Here is a 20,794-nt window from a genome sequence, read left to right on the forward strand (position 1 = left end):
CTTACAACTGCAGCAGCAACGACCGCTACTGCAAAACCGCCACTGCTGCAGAGCTGCCACTTCACCGAGGCACACGGCCTGGCCTGAAACTGCCACCACTGCTGCAGAAACTGCCACTGGAGCTGCCGCCTGCAAACTGCCACCGCCTGACTGCGCCACTGCTACCGGTGGCACTGCAAACTGCCACCACTGCTGCAGAGCTGCAGCCGCGCGACTGCACTGCTGCAGAGCTGGCACTGCAGAACTACAGCTACTGCAGAGTGCCACTGCTGCACAAGAGCTGCCACCACTTTCCTGGCCAGAGCTACTGGCCTCTGCAGGACTGCAATCACTGCCACAGAGACTACCACCACTGCCACAGAGCTGCCACTGCCACAGAGGCACAGCCACTGCTACCAGGGGGCTATGACCACTGCAGAGCACTACCACATCGTCTACCACTACTATAACAACTACAACTACCTCTACAACTACCACTAAAACAACTACTTCTACAACTACCACTAAAACAACTACCTCTACAACTACCACTAAAACAACTACCTCTACAACTACCACTAAAACAACTACCTCTACAACTACCACTAAAACAACTACCTCTACAACTACCTCTACAACCACAACAACAATTACCACAACAAGAACTACTACCACCACTACTACAACTACCACAACCATAAGTACAACGGGCTGCTACACTGTTTGCTCTGTTACCGGTTGTCCTGGGAGAGGATGTGCAGTTGCCGTAGAACCAAAAATGACATGCAATAGAACTACCTGCCTGTGTTGTTAGTAATGCAAACTACTTGCCTGTGTTGTTAGTAATGCAAACTACTTGCCTGTGTTGTTAGTAATGCAAACTACTTGCCTGTGTTGTTAGTAATGCAAACTACTTGCCTGTGTTGTTAGTAATGCAAACTACTTGCCTGTGTTGTTAGTAATGCAAACTACTTGCCTGTGTTGTTAGTAATGCAAACTACTTGCCTGTGTTGTTAGTAATGCAAACTACTTGCCTGTGTTGTTAGTAATACAAACTACCTGTCTCTGTTGTTAGTAATACAAACTACCTGTCTCTGTTGTTAGTAATACAAACTACTTGTCTCTGTTGTTAGTAGTACAAACAACTTGTCTCTGTTGTTAGTAATACAAACTACTTGTCTCTGTTGTTAGTAATACAAACTACCTGTCTCTGTTGTTAGTAATACAAACTACTTGTCTCTGTTGTTAGTAATACAAACTACTTGTCTCTGTTGTTAGTAATACAAACTACTTGTCTCTGTTGTTAGTAATACAAACTACTTGTCTCTGTTGTTAGTAATACAAACTACCTGTCTCTGTTGTTAGTAATACAAACTACTTGTCTCTGTTGTTAGTAATACAAACTACTTACTTGTGTTGTTAGAAATACAAACTACCTGTCTGTTGTTAGTAATACAAACTACCTGTCTCTGTTGTTAGTAATACAAACTACCTGTCTCTGTTGTTAGTAATACAAACTACTTGTCTCTGTTGTTAGTAATACAAACTACTTACTTGTGTTGTTAGAAATACAAACTACCTGTCTCTGTTAGTAATACAAACTACCTGTCTCTGTTGTTAGTAATACAAACTACTTACTTGTGTTGTTAGTAATACAAACTACTTACTTGTGTTGTTAGAAATACAAACTACCTGTCTCTGTTGTTAGTAATACAAACTACCTGTCTCTGTTGTTAGTAATACAAACTACTTACTTGTGTTGTTAGAAATACAAACTACCTGTCTCTGTTGTTAGTAATACAAACTACCTGTCTCTGTTGTTAGTAATACAAACTACTTACTTGTGTTGTTAGTAATACAAACTACTTACTTGTGTTGTTAGTAATACAAACTACTTACTTGTGTTGTTAGAAATACAAACTACCTGTCTCTGTTGTTAGTAATACAAACTACCTGTCTCTGTTGTTAGTAATACAAACTACTTACTTGTGTTGTTAGTAATACAAACTACCTGTCTCTGTTGTTAGTAATACAAACTACTTGTCTCTGTTGTTAGTAATACAAACTACTTGTCTCTGTTGTTAGTAATACAAACTACCTGTTTCTGTTGTTAGTAATACAAACTACCTGTCTCTGTTGTTAGTAATACAAACTACTTGTCTCTGTTGTTAGTAATTCAAACTACTTGTCTCTGTTGTTAGTAATACAAACAACTTGTCTCTGTTGTTAGTAATACAAACTACTTGTCTCTGTTGTTAGTAATACAAACAACTTGTCTCTGTTGTTAGTAATACAAACTACTTGTCTCTGTTGTTAGTAATACAAACTACTTGTCTCTGTTGTTAGTAGTACAAACAACTTGTCTCTGTTGTTAGTAATACAAACTACTTGTTTCTGTTGTTAGTAATACAAACAACTTGTCTCTGTTGTTAGTAATACAAACAACTTGTCTCTGTTGTTAGTAATTCAAACTACTTGTCTCTGTTGTTAGTAATACAAACTACTTGTCTCTGTTGTTAGTAGTACAAACAACTTGTCTCTGTTGTTAGTAATACAAACAACTTGTCTCTGTTGTTAGTAATACAAACTACTTGTCTCTGTTGTTAGTAATACAAACTACTTGTCTCTGTTGTTAGTAATACAAACTACCTGTCTCTGTTGTTAGTAATACAAACTACTTGTCTCTGTTGTTAGTAATACAAACTACTTGTCTCTGTTGTTAGTAATACAAACAACTTGTCTCTGTTGTTAGTAATACAAACAACTTGTCTCTGTTGTTAGTAATACAAACAACTTGTCTGTTGTTAGTAATACAAACAACTTGTCTCTGTTGTTAGTAGTACAAACAACTTGTCTCTGTTGTTAGTAGTACAAACAACTTGTCTCTGTTGTTAGTAGTACAAACAACTTGTCTCTGTTGTTAGTAGTACAAACTACTTGTCTCTGTTGTTAGTAATGCAAACTACCTGTCTCTGTTGTTAGTAATACAAACTACCTGTCTCTGTTGTTAGTAATACAAACTACCTGTCTCTGTTGTTAGTAATACAAACTACCTGTCTCTGTTGTTAGTAATACAAACTACTTGTATGTCTTGCAATGAACCGCGAGATTCTTGTTTGTTGGCTAATAATTTGCAGTGTACCACCACTACCACAACTACCACCACTTCCACAACTACAACCACTACCACTACTACCACCACTACCACCACTACCACAACTACCACCACTACCACAACTACCACCACTACCACCACTACCACCACTACCACCACTACCAAGACTAAAACCACTACTACAACTACCACCACTACCACCACTACTACAACTACCACCACTACCACCACTACCATAACTACCACCACTACCACCACTACTACCACTACCACCACTAATACCACTACCACCACTTCCACCACTACCACCACTACCACCACTACCACAACTACCACCACTACCACCACTACCACCACTACCAAGACTACCACCACTACTACAGCTACCACCACTACCACCACTACTACAACTACCACCACTACCACAACTACCACCACTACTACCACTACTACCACTACCACCACTACCACCACTACTACAACTACCACCACTACCACCACTACCACCACTACCACCACTACTACCACTACCACCAATACCACCAATACCACCACTACCACCACAACGACCACTTCCACCACTACCACCACTACTACAACTACCACCACTACCACCACTACTATAACTACCACCACTACCACCACTACTACAACTACCACCACTACTACAACTACCACCACTACCACCACTACCACCACTACTACAACTACCACCACTACCACCACCATCACTACCACCACTATTACCACTACTACAACTACCACCACTACCACCACCATCACTACCACCACTATCACCGCTACTACAACTACCACCATTACCACCACCATCACTACCACCACTACCACCACTACTCCAACTACCACCACTACCACCACCATCACTACCACCACTATCACCACTACTACAACTTCCACCACTACCACCATTACCACCACTACTACAACTACCACCACTACCACCACCATCACTACCACCACTATTACCACTACTACAACTACCACCACTACCACCACCATCACTACCACCACTATCACCACTACTACAACTTCCACCACTACCACCACCATCACTACCACCACTACCACCACCACTACTACAATTACCACCACTACCACCACTACTACAACTACCACCACTACCACCACCATCACTACCACCACTACCACCACTGCTACAACTACCACCACTACTACCACTACCACCACTACCACTACTACCACCACTACCAACACTGCCACCACTACTACAACTACCACCACTACCACCACCATCACTACCACCACTATTACCACTACTACAACTACCACCACTACCACCACCATCACTACCACCACTACCACCACTACTACAACTACCACCACTACCACCAATATCACTACCACCACTATTACCACTACTACAACTACCACCACTACCACCACCATCACTACCACCACTATCATCACTACTACAACTACCACCACTACCACCACCATCACTACCACCACTACCACCACCATCACTACCACCACTACCACCACTACTATAACTACCACCACTACTACAACTACCACCACTACCATCACCATCACTACCGCCACTACCACCACTACTACAACTACCACCACTACCACCACCACCACTACTACAACTACCACCACTACTACAACTACCACCACTACCACCACTACTACAACTACCACCACTACCACCACAATCACTACCACCACTATCACCACTACAGCAACTACCACCACTAACACCACCATCACTACCACCACTATCACCACTGCTACAACTACCACCACTACCACCACCATCACTACCACCACTACTACCACTACTACAACTACCACCACTACCACCATCACTACCACCACTATCACCACTACTACTACTACCACCACCATCACTACCACCACTATCACCACTACTACAACTACCATCACTCTCACCACTACTACAACTACTACCACCACCATCACTACCACCACTATCACCACTGGTACAACTACCACCACTACCACCACCATCACTACCACCACTATCACCACTACTACAATTACCACCACTACCACCACCATCACTACCACAACTACCACCACTGCTACAACTACCAGCACTACCACCACCATCACTACCACCACTATCACCACTACTACAACTACCACCACTACCATCACCATCACTACCACCACTATCACCACTACTACAACTACCACCACTACCACCACCATCACTACCACCACTATCACCACTACTACAACTACCACCACTACCACCACCATCACTACCACCACTACCACCACTACTACAACTACCACCACTACCACCACCATCACTACCACCACTATCACCACTACTACAACTACCACCACTACCACCACCATCACTACCACCACTATCTCCACTACTACAACTACCACCACCATCACTACCACCACTATCACCACTACTACAACTACCACCACTACCACCACTATCACCACTACTACAACTACCACCACCACCATCATTACCACCACTATCACCACTACTACAACTACCACCACTACCACCAACATCACTACTACCACTATCACCACTACTACAACTACCACCACTACAACCACCATCACTACCACCACTACCACCACTACTACAACTACCAGCACTACCACCACCATCACTACCACCACTATCACCACTACTACAACTACCACCACTACCATCACCATCACTACCACCACTATCACCACTACTACAACTACCACCACTACCATCACCATCACTACCACCACTATCTCCACTACTACAACTACCACCACCATCACTACCACCACTATCACCACTACTACAACTACCACCACCATCATCATTACCACCACTATCACCACTACTACAACTACCACCACTACCACCACCATCACTACTACCACTATCACCACTACTACAACTACCACCACTACAACCACCATCACTACCACCCCTACCACCACTACTACAACTACCAGCACTACCACCACCATCACTACCACCACTATCACCACTACTACAACTACCACCACTACCATCACCATCACTACCACCACTATCACCACTACTACAACTACCACCACTATACCATACAACACCATCACTACCACCACTACTCACCCACTACTACAACTACCACCCACTACCACCACCACCAACTACCACCACTACCACCACCATCTACCACTCACCACTACTACAACTACCCACTACCACATCACACTATCACCACTACTACAACGACCACCACTACCATCACCATCACTACCACCACTATCACCACTACTACAACTACCACCACTACCACCACCATCACTACCACCACTATCACCACTATTACAACTACCACCACCATCACTACCACCACTATCACCACTACTACAACTACCACCACCATCACTACCACCACTATCACCACTGCTACAACTACCACCACTACCACCACCATCACTACCACCACTATCCCCACTACTACAACTACCACCACTGCCACCACCATCACTACCACCACTATCACCACTACTACAACTACCACCACTACCACCACAATCACTACCACCACTACCTCCGCCATCACTATCACCACTACCACCAGTACTACAACTACCGCCACTACCACCACTACTACAACTGCCACCACTACCACCACTACTACCACTACTACCACCACTACCACCACTACCACCACTACCACCACTACCACCACTAATACCAACACTGCCACCACTACTACAACTACCACCACTACTACCACCATTATCACCATCGCTACCATCGCTACAACCACCACTACCGCCACTACCACCACGACCACCATCACTACCACTACTACCATAACTACCACCACCACTACAACCACTACTTCAACTACTACCATCACTACCACCACCACTTCCACCACTACTAATACTACTACCATCACTACCACCACCACTTCCACCACTACTAATACTACTACCATCACTACCACCAGTAATACAATCACTACTACTACCACCACTACCATCATTACCACCAGCACTACCAGCACCACGACAATCTCTACCACTACCACCACTAAAACCGGCACTACTATCACTACCACCACCACTACAATCTCTACCACCACCAGTACCACCACTAACACTACCACCAGTACCACCACTAACACTACCATCACTACAACCACCACTACCACCTCCACTACCACCACTACCACCACCACTACCACCACTACCACCACAACTACCACCAACACTGCCACCACTAACATCACTACCACTACCACTACCACCACCAGACCTACCTGGAGTTCATTACCTTTGTAAATTGTGAGTTCATTACCTCTGTAACTTGCTCAGCTATCAAAACTTTGGGGTCCAGTCCCTGGACCAATTATGTACCTCTGTAATCTTTTAACTACCGCCCACAGGATGGGTATGGGGTGCATAATAAACATATTAAACTAACTAACTACCACCACCACCACCACCACCACCACCACCACCACTACAATCTCTATCACCACCACTAACACCACCATTACCACTACTACCACCACTACTGCCATCACTATCACCACTACCACCACGTTCCACCACTAACACCTCCACTACCATCACTACCACCACCACTACCACCACTTTCCACCACTACCACCACTACCACCTCTACCACCACTTCAACCACTACAACCACCACTACCCCTACTACTACTACTACTACTACTACTACCTTCACTACTTCCATCACTACCACCATCACTACCATCACTACCTCCACCACTACCACCAATATCACTTCTACTACCACTACCACCACCACAACCACCACTACAACCACTACCACAATCACTACCACCACCACTACCACCACAACTATCATCACTACCTCCACAACTACCACCACTACTACCACCACTACTACCACCACTACCATCACTACCACCACCACTAACACCACCACTACCACCACCACTACCACCACCACTACCACCACTACCACCACCACTACCACCACCACTACCACCACCACTACAATCACTACCACCACTATCACTGCCACTATAATCACTACCACCACCACTACCATCACTACCACAACCACGACCATCACCAAGACCACTACCACCACTATCACCACCACTACCATCACTACTATCATAACTGTCACCACCACTACCATCACTACGACCACTACCACCACCACTACAATCGCTACCACCACAATTACCACCGCCACTAAAATCACTACCACCACTACCACCACCACTACCATCACTAGTACCACCATTAAAACCACCAATACCACCACCATTACAATCACTACCAACACCACTGCCACCACTACTACAATCTCTAGCACCACCACTACCACCGCCACTACAATCACTACCACCACCACTACCATCACCACCACCACCACTACCACCACCACTACCATCACTACCACCACCACCACTACCATCACCACCACCACTACCACCATCACTACAATCTCTTCCACGACCACTACCACCGCCACTAAAATCACTACCACCACCACTTCCATCACTAACACCACCACTATCACCACAACCACAACTACTATCATCACTACCACCACCACAACCACCACTACTACCGCTACTACCACCATCACTACTATCACTACCACCACAACTACCACCATTACCACTACCACCACCACCACCACAATCGCCACTACAATACCACCACCACTACAATCTCTACCAGCACCGCCAATACCACCACTGTAGCCGGCAGTACAATCACTACCACGACCATTACCATCTCTACCACCACCACTACCCCCACTATTATCACTACCACCACCAATACCACCACTACCACCACCACTACAATCTCTGACACCAGCACTACCACCACTAAAATCGGCACTACAATCACTACCACCACCACTACCATCTCTACCACCACCACTACCACCACAATCACTACCAATACAACCACTACCATCATTACCACCACCACTCTCAGCACTACCACCATTATAAACACCACTACTACCACCACTACCATCACTACTACCACCACTACCTCGACCACTATCATCACGATCACAACCACTTTCCAACACTATTTCCACAACCACCATCTCTACTACCACCACTACCACCACAATTACCCTCACTAACACCACAACTACCACCACTACCAACACCACAACATTCTCTACCACCAACACTACCACGAATACTATCACTACCACCACCACTACCATCACTACCACCACCGCCACTACTACCATCACTACCACCACCGGCACTACTTCCACCACAACTACCACCACTTTCCACCATTACCACCACCATGACCTCACCAACATCTTCTCTACAATACAACCTTCACCTCACCAACATCTTCTCTACAACACAACCTTCACCACACCAACATCTTCTCTACAACACAACCTTCACCTCACCAACATCTTCTCTACAACACAACCTTCACCACACCAACATCTTCTCTACAACACAACCTTCACCTCACCAACATCTTCTCTACAACACAACCTTCACCTCACCAACATCTTCTCTACAACACAACCTTCACCTCACCAACATCTTCTCTACAACACAACCTTCACCTCACCAACATCTTCTCTACAACACAACCTTCACCTCACCAACATCTTCTCTACAACACAACCTTCACCTCACCAACATCTTCTCTACAACACAACCTTCACCTCACCAACATCTTCTCTACAACACAACCTTCACCTCACCAACATCTTCTCTACAACACAACCTTCACCTCACCAACATCTTCTCTACAACACAACCTTCACCTCACCAACATCTTCTCTACAACACAACCTTCACCTCACCAACATCTTCTCTACAACACAACCTTCACCTCACCAACATCTTCTCTACAACACAACCTTCACCTCACCAACATCTTCTCTACAACACAACCTTCACCTCACTAACATCTTCTCTACAACACAACCTTCACCCCACCAACATCTTCTCTACAACACAACCTTCACCACACCAACATGTTCTCTACAACACAACCTTCACCACACCAACATGTTCTCTACAACACAACCTTCACCTCACCAACATCTTTACAACACAACCTTCACCTCACCAACATCTTCTCTACAACACAACCTTCACCACACACCTGGAGTTTACCTGGAGAGGGTTTCGGGGGTCAACGCCCCCTCGGGCCGGACTGTGACGATTCCTTATGGTGGATCAGGGCCTCATCAACCAGGCTGTTGCTACTGGTCGCACGCAAACTGACGTACGAACCACATCCCGTTTGGTCAGGTTCTGACTTTAGGTGGCTGTCCAGTGTCTTCTTGAAGACAGCCAGGGGTCTATTGGTAATCCCCTTTATGTATGCCCCTGACACTTATTGTGTTGTCTCTTATCGTGCTACTGACACCCCTGCTTTTGATTGGGGGAATGTTGCATCTTCTGCCGAGTCTTTTGCTTTCATAGGGAGCGATTTTCGTGTGCAAGTTTGGTACTAATCCCTCTAGGATTTTCCAAATATATATTATCATGTATCTATCTCGCCTGCGTTCCAGGGAATACAAATCAAGGGACTTCTAACGTTCCCAGTAATTTAGTTGCTTTTTCGTACTTACGTGTGCCGTCAGGAATTTCATCTGCCTTGAAGGAGACAGTTAGTGTACAGCAGTATGCCAGCCTAGAAAGAACAAGCGATTTGACGAGAATCATCATGGGCTTGGCCTACCCAGTTTTGAAGGTTTTCATTATCCATCCTATTATTTTCTTAGCAGATGAGGTTGATTAAAAGGACATAGACATCTCTGTCTATGTCAGATATGAGGATGAGGAATAGGATGGGAGCGAGTACCGTGCCTTGTGGAACAGAGTTTTTCACAGTAGCTGCCTCAGACTTTACTCTGTTTTCTATTACTCTTTGTGTTCTATTTGTCAGGAAGTTATAGATCCATCTACCAACTTTTCCTATTATTCCTTTATCACTCATTTTGTGCACTATTACACCATGGTCACACTTGTCGAAGGCTTTCACTAAGTCTGTGTATACTACATCTGCATTTTGTTTATCCTCTACAGCATCCAGGACCTTGTCATAGTGGTCCAGTAGGTGGGACAAGCAAGAACGACCTGCTCTAAACTCATGATGCCCTGGGTTGTGTAACTGATGGGTATCTAGATGGGTGGCGATCTTGCTTCTTAGAACTCTTTCAAAGATTTTAATGATATGGGACGTTAGTGCTATCGGTTTGTAGTCTTTTGCAATTGCTTTACTGCCCCCCTTTGTGGAGAGGGGATATGTCTGTTGCTTTTAGCGAGTGTCGGGTGACTCCTGTGTCCATGCTCCCTCTCCATAGAATGCTGATGGCACGTGACATGGGCATCTTGTGCAAGAATGGTATATAATACCGACAAGATGAAATTAAGACACATGTGCAACATCTGGGTATCTTTATTGGATTTATCAATACAAATTCTAGGACATAACTTGAAAACAGTAAGAGTCTTACTGTCTTACTGTCTTAAAGTTATGTCCTAGAATTTGTATTGATAAAGCCACTGGATGGCGAAACGTCTACAATAAAGATACCCAGATGTTGCACATGTGTCTTAATTTCATGGGCATCTTGCAGTTCTTGATGGAAACGGAATTCCATGAGTCTGGGCCTGGGGCAGAGTGCTTAGGTATGTCATTTATTGCCTTTTCAGTCTTGTGGTTTTAGAACACAATGTTCACCTCACCAACACCTTTACAACATAACCTTCACCTCATCAACAACTCTACAACACAACCTTCACCTCACCAACACCTCTACAACACAACCTTCACCTCACCAACACCGTCTCTTCAGCACAACCTTCACCACACCATCACCTTCTCTACAACACAACCTTCACCTCACCAACACCTTCTCTACAACACAACCTTCACCTCACCAACACCGTCTCTTCAGCACAACCTTCACCACACCATCACCTTCTGTACAACGCAACCTTCACCTCACCAACACCGTCTCTTCAGCACAACCTTCACCACACCATCACCTTCTGTACAACGCAACCTTCACCTCACCAACACCGTCTCTTCAGCACAACCTTCACCACATCAACACCTTCACCACACTAACACCTTCTTTACACCACAGTCTTCACCACACCAACACCTTAACCACACCACCTCCTTCATGTTACGAATGCGACGTCTGTTAGAATAGACATCTCCCAGAGAACACTTGGTCAACTTACTGATGCTGCTCTAGCATCTAGACTGTTTCTGGCTTTGTAAATGATTCTTAGCACTAATAATTTTGTATTAATAGATTTTATCATAAGATTTCACAAGAGCTTTTTCTTCATAGAGTTTTGGCCTCGAATTGCAATTCGGGGAATAATTACAAATAACAATTACCAAATAATAATTGCCAAGTAATAAAATTCTGAGAACTTTACTGCCCCAGGAATGTTTCTCTAAAATAATAATTTATAGGTTCAAAGTTAATAATACTTTAAATAGTCTACTAATTACCACTAGATGCAAAGCTTTTATTATTTGTAATTATTTCTATTTAATATATGTGTACAATAACTTATGTGTTCTTTGCACTCTGTGTACTGTACCTCGACAACACAACATTTTAGTAGTAATGTGTAGCATCTGGCACGTTACTGCATTTCTTTGTACTCGAAAAAGTAACGTATGTATGTGTAGTGTGCTCAGTAAGACATGAAACTTTACTGACCAAACCAACAAATCCCTAAATAAACTGACCTCTGGCCAACAGAGAGGCAATAAGGACATCTTGAGCAGTAAAGCGACCAGTTCCTCAAACAGGAAAATACACACAGTAGCCGTGAGCAGCACAGCTTCAGACAAAGAGGGAAAAACATTGAAGCAGTGGGTCCCAAAGTGGGCGGTACCGCCCCCGAAGGGCGGTGGAATGATTCTAGGGGAGGGGGCGTTGAGGAAAAACGTGGCAGTAGGGGATGGCGGCAGGGCGGCATCAGAACCCAGGGAACGTTTGTTTTACAAAATCTATATATTTTTTGCCCCAGAATAAAGTATGGCCGTAGCACAGCAGACAAAAAAGAAGTGTGGAATATTTGAAATATGGGTTTGTATCAGCACCAAATAACCAACAGCAACCAGTGTGCTTACTGTGTGAAAGTCTTTTCAAATGAAGCCATGAAACCTTTCTAGCTTCCTGAACATTTGTAGAGAATATACCCTGATAAAGCAGACGGAAACTTAGCATATATTCAGTCATTTTGAGAAAACATACAGAAACAGAAAACCATTGGAATTATGTTTGTAGCACTTCGCAATAATCCAGTGATGGTTTGCGTGAATCATACAATACCTGGTAAACCTCATACAACTGGGGAAGAGTTTATTCTGCCAACAGTAAGTGAGGTCGACTTCACAAATCATTAATCACTGTTTTCACAGCAGTAAATAAAATCAAGGAACATGCTCTCAATGCTCTCAGTTCCCGACTGTGTCAAGAACTCTGCATTGAGAATGAAGATTTTGAGCGTTTGATGTTGCACACAGAAGTTAGATGACTGTCAAAGGAAAACTTCCTGAGACGTTTCTATTCACTTTTTAAAACAGTTGTTGAATTTTTCCAAGACTCCAAATGTGTTCTATGTGACGAACGAAGAAACATGAATCATGACATTGCTTATTTGTCAGATGTATTCAGAAAGTTCAACGAAGTTAATTTGCAGTTGTAAGGAAATGAGGTTAGTCTATCAAAGTCAAATCAACCATTTCCACTTTTCTGTCCACGTTACAGACATTCAAACGTAATACAGCCCGTCGTGAGCTCTTCCAGTTTCCCAGCCTCTCTGAACTGGAGAAGAGCTGACCCGAATGACCTGCAAAGAGACAAGTCTGACAGATTTCAGGATCTGTTTTTGCGTAAAATATCAGACTGGATGACCACTCCATTCCTAGATATCAGCAATGAGGAAACAGGAATGGTGGAGGAAGAACTGATTTCACTCCAAAATAACAATGAGCTGAAGCCAAAGCTCAAAAAATAATATCAGGATTTTTGGTTACAAAAAAAAAAAAAATCGGACTGCCACCCTGCACTGTGATCACTACCCTGCACTGTGACTTTACCCTGCAGTGTGACCACTACCCTGCACTGTGACTCTACCTTGCACTGTGACCACTACCCTGCACTGTGACTTTACCTTGCACTGTGACCACTACCCTACACACTGACTTTACCTTGCACTGTGACCACTACCCTGCACTCTGACTTTACCCTGCACTGTGACCACTACCCTGCACTGTGACTTTACCTTGCACTGTGACCACTACCCTGCACTGTGACCACTACCCTGCACAATGGAACAAAGTCAAGATATACTGTATAGCCTTCCCAACATCATATTCAGTGGATCAAAGCTTCAGTTCAGTCGCTGGGGTCTAAGACTTGTTAGTTCCTTCAAGACTGATATTAAGAAACTGATGTTCCTGCACCAAGCGCATCCATCTCATTAATATTGTGAAGACAATTTAGTTACAGATGAGATGTAAATTTGCTCTCATATTGTTAAATAAATTGATTTACTATGAAAATGAAAATGTTGATTTCCTCGCAAACCTTACAATGTGTGGTTTACTTATCACAAAATATTAATTACAGAGAAAGGCACTAGCATGCCTAGGAATTTGTGAAATAAATACGCTTCTTTATAGTGTTAGATAAGTTATTGTTTTGAATATACAGTAAACTTGGGGTGAGCTACGGATGTGTCCTGGGGACCAAGGGGGGGGGGGGAAGGGCAGCAGTCTGGAAAGGTTCGGGAACCACTGCACTAAACGACCCTGGAGTATACGTGGAGGTTATTCCGAGGCTCAGCGTCCCCGCGGCCGAATCCGTGACCGGCCTCGTAGTGAATCAGGGCCTGATCAGCCAGGCTGTTACTGCTGGCTGCACGCCAACCGACGTACGAATCACAGCCTGGCTGGTAAAGTATTGACTTTAGGTGCCTGTCCAGCGCCTTCTTGAAGACAGCCAGGGGTCTATTGGTAACCCCTCCTATGTATACTGGGAGGCAATTAAACAGTCTTGGGCGCCTGACACTTAATGCGTTGTCTTTTATCGTGCTAGTGGCACCACTGCTTTTCATTGGGGGGACGTTGCATCGTCTGCCAAGTCTTTTGCTTTCGTAGTGAGTGATTTTCGTGTGCAAGTTCGGTACTAGTCTCTCTAGGATTTTCCAGGTGTATATAATCATGTATCTCTCCCACCTGCGCTCCAGGGAATACAGGTTTAGGAACCTCAAGCGCTCCCAGTAATTGAGGTGTTTTATCTCCGTTATGCACGCCGTGAAGGTTCTCTGTACATTTTCTAGGTCAGCAATTTCACCTGCCTTGAAAGGTGCTGTTAGTGTGCAGCAATATTCCAGCCTAGATAGAACAAGTGATCTGAAGAGTGTCATCATGGGCTTGACATCCCTAGTTTTGAAGGTTCTCATTACCCATCCTGTCAGTTTTCTGACATGCGATTGATACAATGTTATGGTCTTTGAAGGTGAGATCCTCCGACATGATCACTCCCAGGTCTTTTACATTAGTTTTTTGCTCTATTGTGTGGTTGGAATTTGTTTTATACTCCGATATAGTTTTAATTTACTCACGTTTTCCATATCGGAGTAATTGAAATTTCTCATCGTTGAACTTCATATTGTTTTCTGCGGCTCATTTAAAGATTTGGTTGATTTCCGCCAGGAGTCTTGCAGTGTCTTCAGTGGAGGACACTGTCATGCAAATTCGGGTTTTATCTGCAAAGGATGACACGGTGCTGTGGTTTACATCCCTGTCAGGAATGTAAGCCACAGGATGAGGAACAGGTTGGGAGCGAGTACCGTGCCTTGTGGAACAGTTTTTCACTGTAGCTGCCTCAGACTTTACTCTGCGTGGAGCACCGTGGTTGTAGAGATTCTGGAGCAAAGGCAAGGAGACTGGCGTTTATATAGGCGTCAGTGGATAGGGACGTATAGCAGACGAGGGCATAATCACTGGTAGGTGGGATTCCCCAGTGGAAATAGGTCCTACCCAAAGGGATGGGTGAGATGTAGTAGCCGTGAAGGTCTTGTAGATATCCTCTGAACCAAGATTCCATGATGTTGTCTGGCAAGTTGTACAAGAAAGGTATACAATACCGACAAGATGAAAGTTAAGACACATGCGCAACATCTGGTTATCTTTATTGTAGACGTTTCGCCATCCAGTGGCTTATCAATACAGATTCTAGGACATAATTAGAAGGCAGTAGAACTATATACAAAAGCTGAGGTAATCAGTCCCTCAGCCTTGGAGTTGGTGAGGAGAGCACCGTGGTTCTAGAGATTCTGGAGTACAGGCAAAGAGACTGGCGCTTATATAGGCATCAGTGGATAGGGACGTGTCTAATAAGGGTTACTCCACCCTCATTTCTGGTGATTTCTCTTATACATTATCAACTATTACATGTAATCATGTAACATTGGCAATTCTATCAGTGTTGGACACCACCTCTGAAGAGGCTGAGCTGGCTGATTTTTCCATGTAGCAGTCGAGGTACATCAATCGCCATCAATCGCCTTGCCGTCGTCATTACCAGCTTACGTCTTGCAACTGAAAAAAAAGTAATTGCAAATAGTATACCCCTTACCGATTCAGAGTCATTTATACCTTTGTTATAACTGTATGAAACTGGAGGATAAGTGTTTTACCCCATTCATTAGTAAGTAAGTAAGTAAGTTTATTCAGGTATACACAAATACAGTTACATAGATTATCATACATAGCAGCATATATGTAGAGAACCTGGGATAACCCAAAAAAGTCAGACACAGTGACTTATTTCCATTGGGGTCCTTTTACCTAATTATTATAAAATAAAGATGATAATATCTTATTATTATTCCATAATGGTGATAACATCTTATTATCGTACTTTTAAGACTATCTACTACACGAGGATCATTAAGACTATCTACAATACGAGGGTCATTACTAGGAATAAGATAAAATTGCACGTGTGTTAGCTAAAAAAATAAAAAATCATTGCCTTCCCTTTCTGTAGCTACATTCGTCAGACACCTTTTGGCACTCTTCTTGAACTGGTTCATGTTATGACTGGCTTTGACATGTGCATCCAGTCTGTTCCATTCCTTTATTTCTGTACAATGAAAGGTGTTTGAAGCCTGGTCACTGACTGTGGGTACTACAAAGTTGTGCTCTCTCCCCCTAGTACTATGATTGCTTTGGTTCCCAACCTTGACAAAATTGGCAGCAAGATATTCTGGACACTGTCTGTGAGCAATTTTATAAACATGATTTAGCTTCAGTTGTTTTACTCTTTCTTCAACATTCAGCATATCCAACTGCTGTAATTCATCCTGGCCTACATGTTCTCTTGGACCCAGGCCCAGGATGAATCTTTCCATTTTGTTCTGGGTGATTTGCAGTCTCTTTCAGTTTTTTTGTCAAGGCAGAGTACAATGAAGAGCAAGCGTAATCCATGTGACACTGTATAAGGGCTAGACATAGGGTCCTGCGAGCCTCAGTAGGTAGACACTGTGCTTATCTCTAGAGGAATTTCAGTCTGGCATTCGCGTTCTTTACTACACTGTTCCATATCAATTGTCCTGACATGCATGGGTTAAAGAGGATTCCCAGATATTTTACTGAGGAAACTGAAGTGATGGGCTCCCCATTACACTGGACATTAAAATTATTTATCCTTCTCAGTTTATGTTTCGTACCAAAGAGAATGGCTTCAGTTTTCCCGAGGTGTAATGATAATTTGCTGTCTACTAACCTTTTGCTGCAGGACTCCAGTTCCAGTGTTAATACATTAGCTATATCTTGTGGGTCTTTACCTGACAGTAACAGAGCACTGTCATCTGCTTACAGTAGGAGTTTGCACTTGACACTGATAGGCATGTCGTTAACATAGCATAGGAATAATAAGGGACCCAGAATACTACCTTGGGGAACTCCACATGCTATCGGCAGGGGTTCTGATTCCGTTTTGTTGATTTTGACAATTTGTCTCCTATTGCTAAGGTAGGACTTGAACCAGCCTGCAGAATCTATATCGATAGCTTGAAGTTTCCTACATAATATACTGTGGTTGACAGTTTCGAAGGCCTTTTGCAGGTCTAAGGTTACCATTCCTATGAGGTTCCCCATTGACATTTCAGTTCTCAAGTAATCCATCAGATTAATTAGGGAAGTGTCGGTTGAGTAAGATCTTATAAAGCCCGATTGATAGCTGTGGAGAATGTTGTTGTCATTAAGGTACTTAACTACTTGAGAGTACACTGCCCTCTCTAGAATTTTGGATATTATACTGAGTATACTAACAGGCCTATAGTTGCTTACACAAATAACCCGTACATAAAAGAGAGAAGCTTACGACGACGTTTCGGTCCGACTTGGACCATTTACAAAGTCACACTAACCAGAAGTGGAGCAGGACGGCTATATATAGGCAGGAAGAGGTGGTGGTGGTAGTAGTAGTAGTAGTACAAGAATGGTATATAATTGTGAAAATTTGTCTGGACTGCCTCCAAGTGAGTCGCCTACCCTGGCAAGCTCTGTTGACACCGAGCTCTGAGGTGGGTACCTCAGCCTCACAAGTGGCTTATAGGACAGATTTTCATAAATGACTGATGTTGCAAGAAACTCGCCTGTATGCACATATAAAGGACTAACTTACTTGGTGTTGCAGCATATATCCTGATCTTCAACCTTCCTAAGCTTAGCCCCTTTGGACTTCCCCTCAGAAACCATGTGCAACCGGGAGCTTTAATTCCTGCAATATTCAATCGCTATTAGTGACCTGCCTGCACCTCAGAAATTCCTATATCCAAGGGGGTATGTATCCCCTAGTACAACTATGCAGACATGGACACTAGCTTTTAGGTAGACAAGAGACACTGGTATGTACTGGGCATGCACTGCCAGCTGCATACAGGCCTACAGTTCAACTCACTCACAATTTTTCCCCAGACAATGGCCAGAAATCCTAAGAGAAAGTGGAGGTTTTGTCTTACTGTATGGGCCTGATGGAGGAGGTCATCTACGGTACATCGAGGTGCCTCTACCAGATTTCCCCAGGTCTCAAATGTGAAGACACGTGGGGGGCGCCGTCTGCTGATCACGGCACATGTTGTCCAGTTGGTGTCTGTCTAAAGAAGGACGCTATTGTGTCTTCGAGACCCGCACCTCGTAGTTCAAACTAGGGCTGCCAGTTCTCCCTAGCTAACTTAACCTAGTGTTTGCCTACATTATAGGCCTATTACTACCTATGTGAAGGTCTTAGGTCTACATTATTATTATATACAGTTGCCTCAATAATCCTAATATTAGTGTACTAACAGTAAACTACCTACTTCTTCCCTGAAGGGTAAATCTATAAATTAATAAGTGCCTACCATCCATGCCAACTCAGGAGAGAGAACGCTTTTGTTTGGGTTGGGTGTAAGGGCCACCCAGCTCAGCCGTTCCATTACAGCCATGCTGGGACCCCTTTGTATGCTGTATCTGTCCTATGGAACTTTAGGGACCAAATAAATTTCCACAATAATACCGACAAGATGAAATCACGACACATGCGCAACACCCGGGCATCGCCACCGTAGACGCTTCACCATCCAGCCAGCCACTGGATGGCAAAACGTCCACAACAAAGACAACCAAACGTAAATAACAAAAAGGCACAATACCGTGACTGGAACGATACACAAATAACCCGCACATAAAAGAGAGAAGCTTACGACGACGTTTCGGTCCGACTTGGACCATTGACAAAGTCACACTGTGTGACTTAGTCAATGGTCCAAGTCGGACCGAAACGTCGTCGTAAGCTTCTCTCTTTTATGTGCGGGTTATTTGTGTATACAACCAGACGCCGTGCACGTGTCTTAATTTCATCAGTAGTAGTAGTAGTAGTAGTAGTAGTAGCAGCAGAAGAGGTAGTAGTAGTGGTAGTGGTAGAAGTGGGGAATAAGGAGGATCAGCCAGTCAAATACAAAGGAAGGGGAGCACTGCAAGAGAGCTAGGTGCCCACAGAGGGAGAGCAAGCGCACAGAGGTACGTGAAAGGGGAAGTGGTGAAATAAATGAAGAAGGAACAGAAACACGAAACAGAAGAGAGAAAGACAACCCAGAGGAGAAAAAGTAAAGAGGAAAGGGGAAGAGGGAGAAGAAGAAAAAGAAAAAGAAAAAATGAGGAGTCAGGTTAAGCTACGGGTGTTCTGAAGTTTGGAGCATTTTACAATGTAGTGGGAGAGGAAGGCATCTACAGAGACGAAGCCAGGGCTAAGATTCATACAAGGAAAGTTGTGTATTAGAGAGGATTCAACTAGACGGCGACTGTTCGAGTTGGAAGTAGGGAAGACAGTTTTGGCAGAAGACCAGTCAATAGGATGGCTATGATCTCTGACGTGACAGAAAAGAGCATTGTTAGTGTCGGCAAGCCTAACACTATTTTTATCTGTCAGAAAGAGATCGACCAGTTTCTCCGAAGTATTGAAGAGGACAGGAGGAGCAAGAAACAGAGTAGACACCAGGAACATCTGTAGAGGGAGGAGAGGTGTGAACGAGATTAGTGCGAAGAGTGTTAGTCTGGCGGAAGGTAAGCTTGATGTCTAAGGGATGGAGAGAATTGCTGAGATTCGAAAGACCGGAAATGTAGGGAAGGCAG

The sequence above is a fragment of the Cherax quadricarinatus genome, chromosome 22, assembly GCF_038502225.1.
Source record: "Cherax quadricarinatus isolate ZL_2023a chromosome 22, ASM3850222v1, whole genome shotgun sequence".
Lineage (NCBI taxonomy): Eukaryota > Metazoa > Arthropoda > Malacostraca > Decapoda > Parastacidae > Cherax > Cherax quadricarinatus.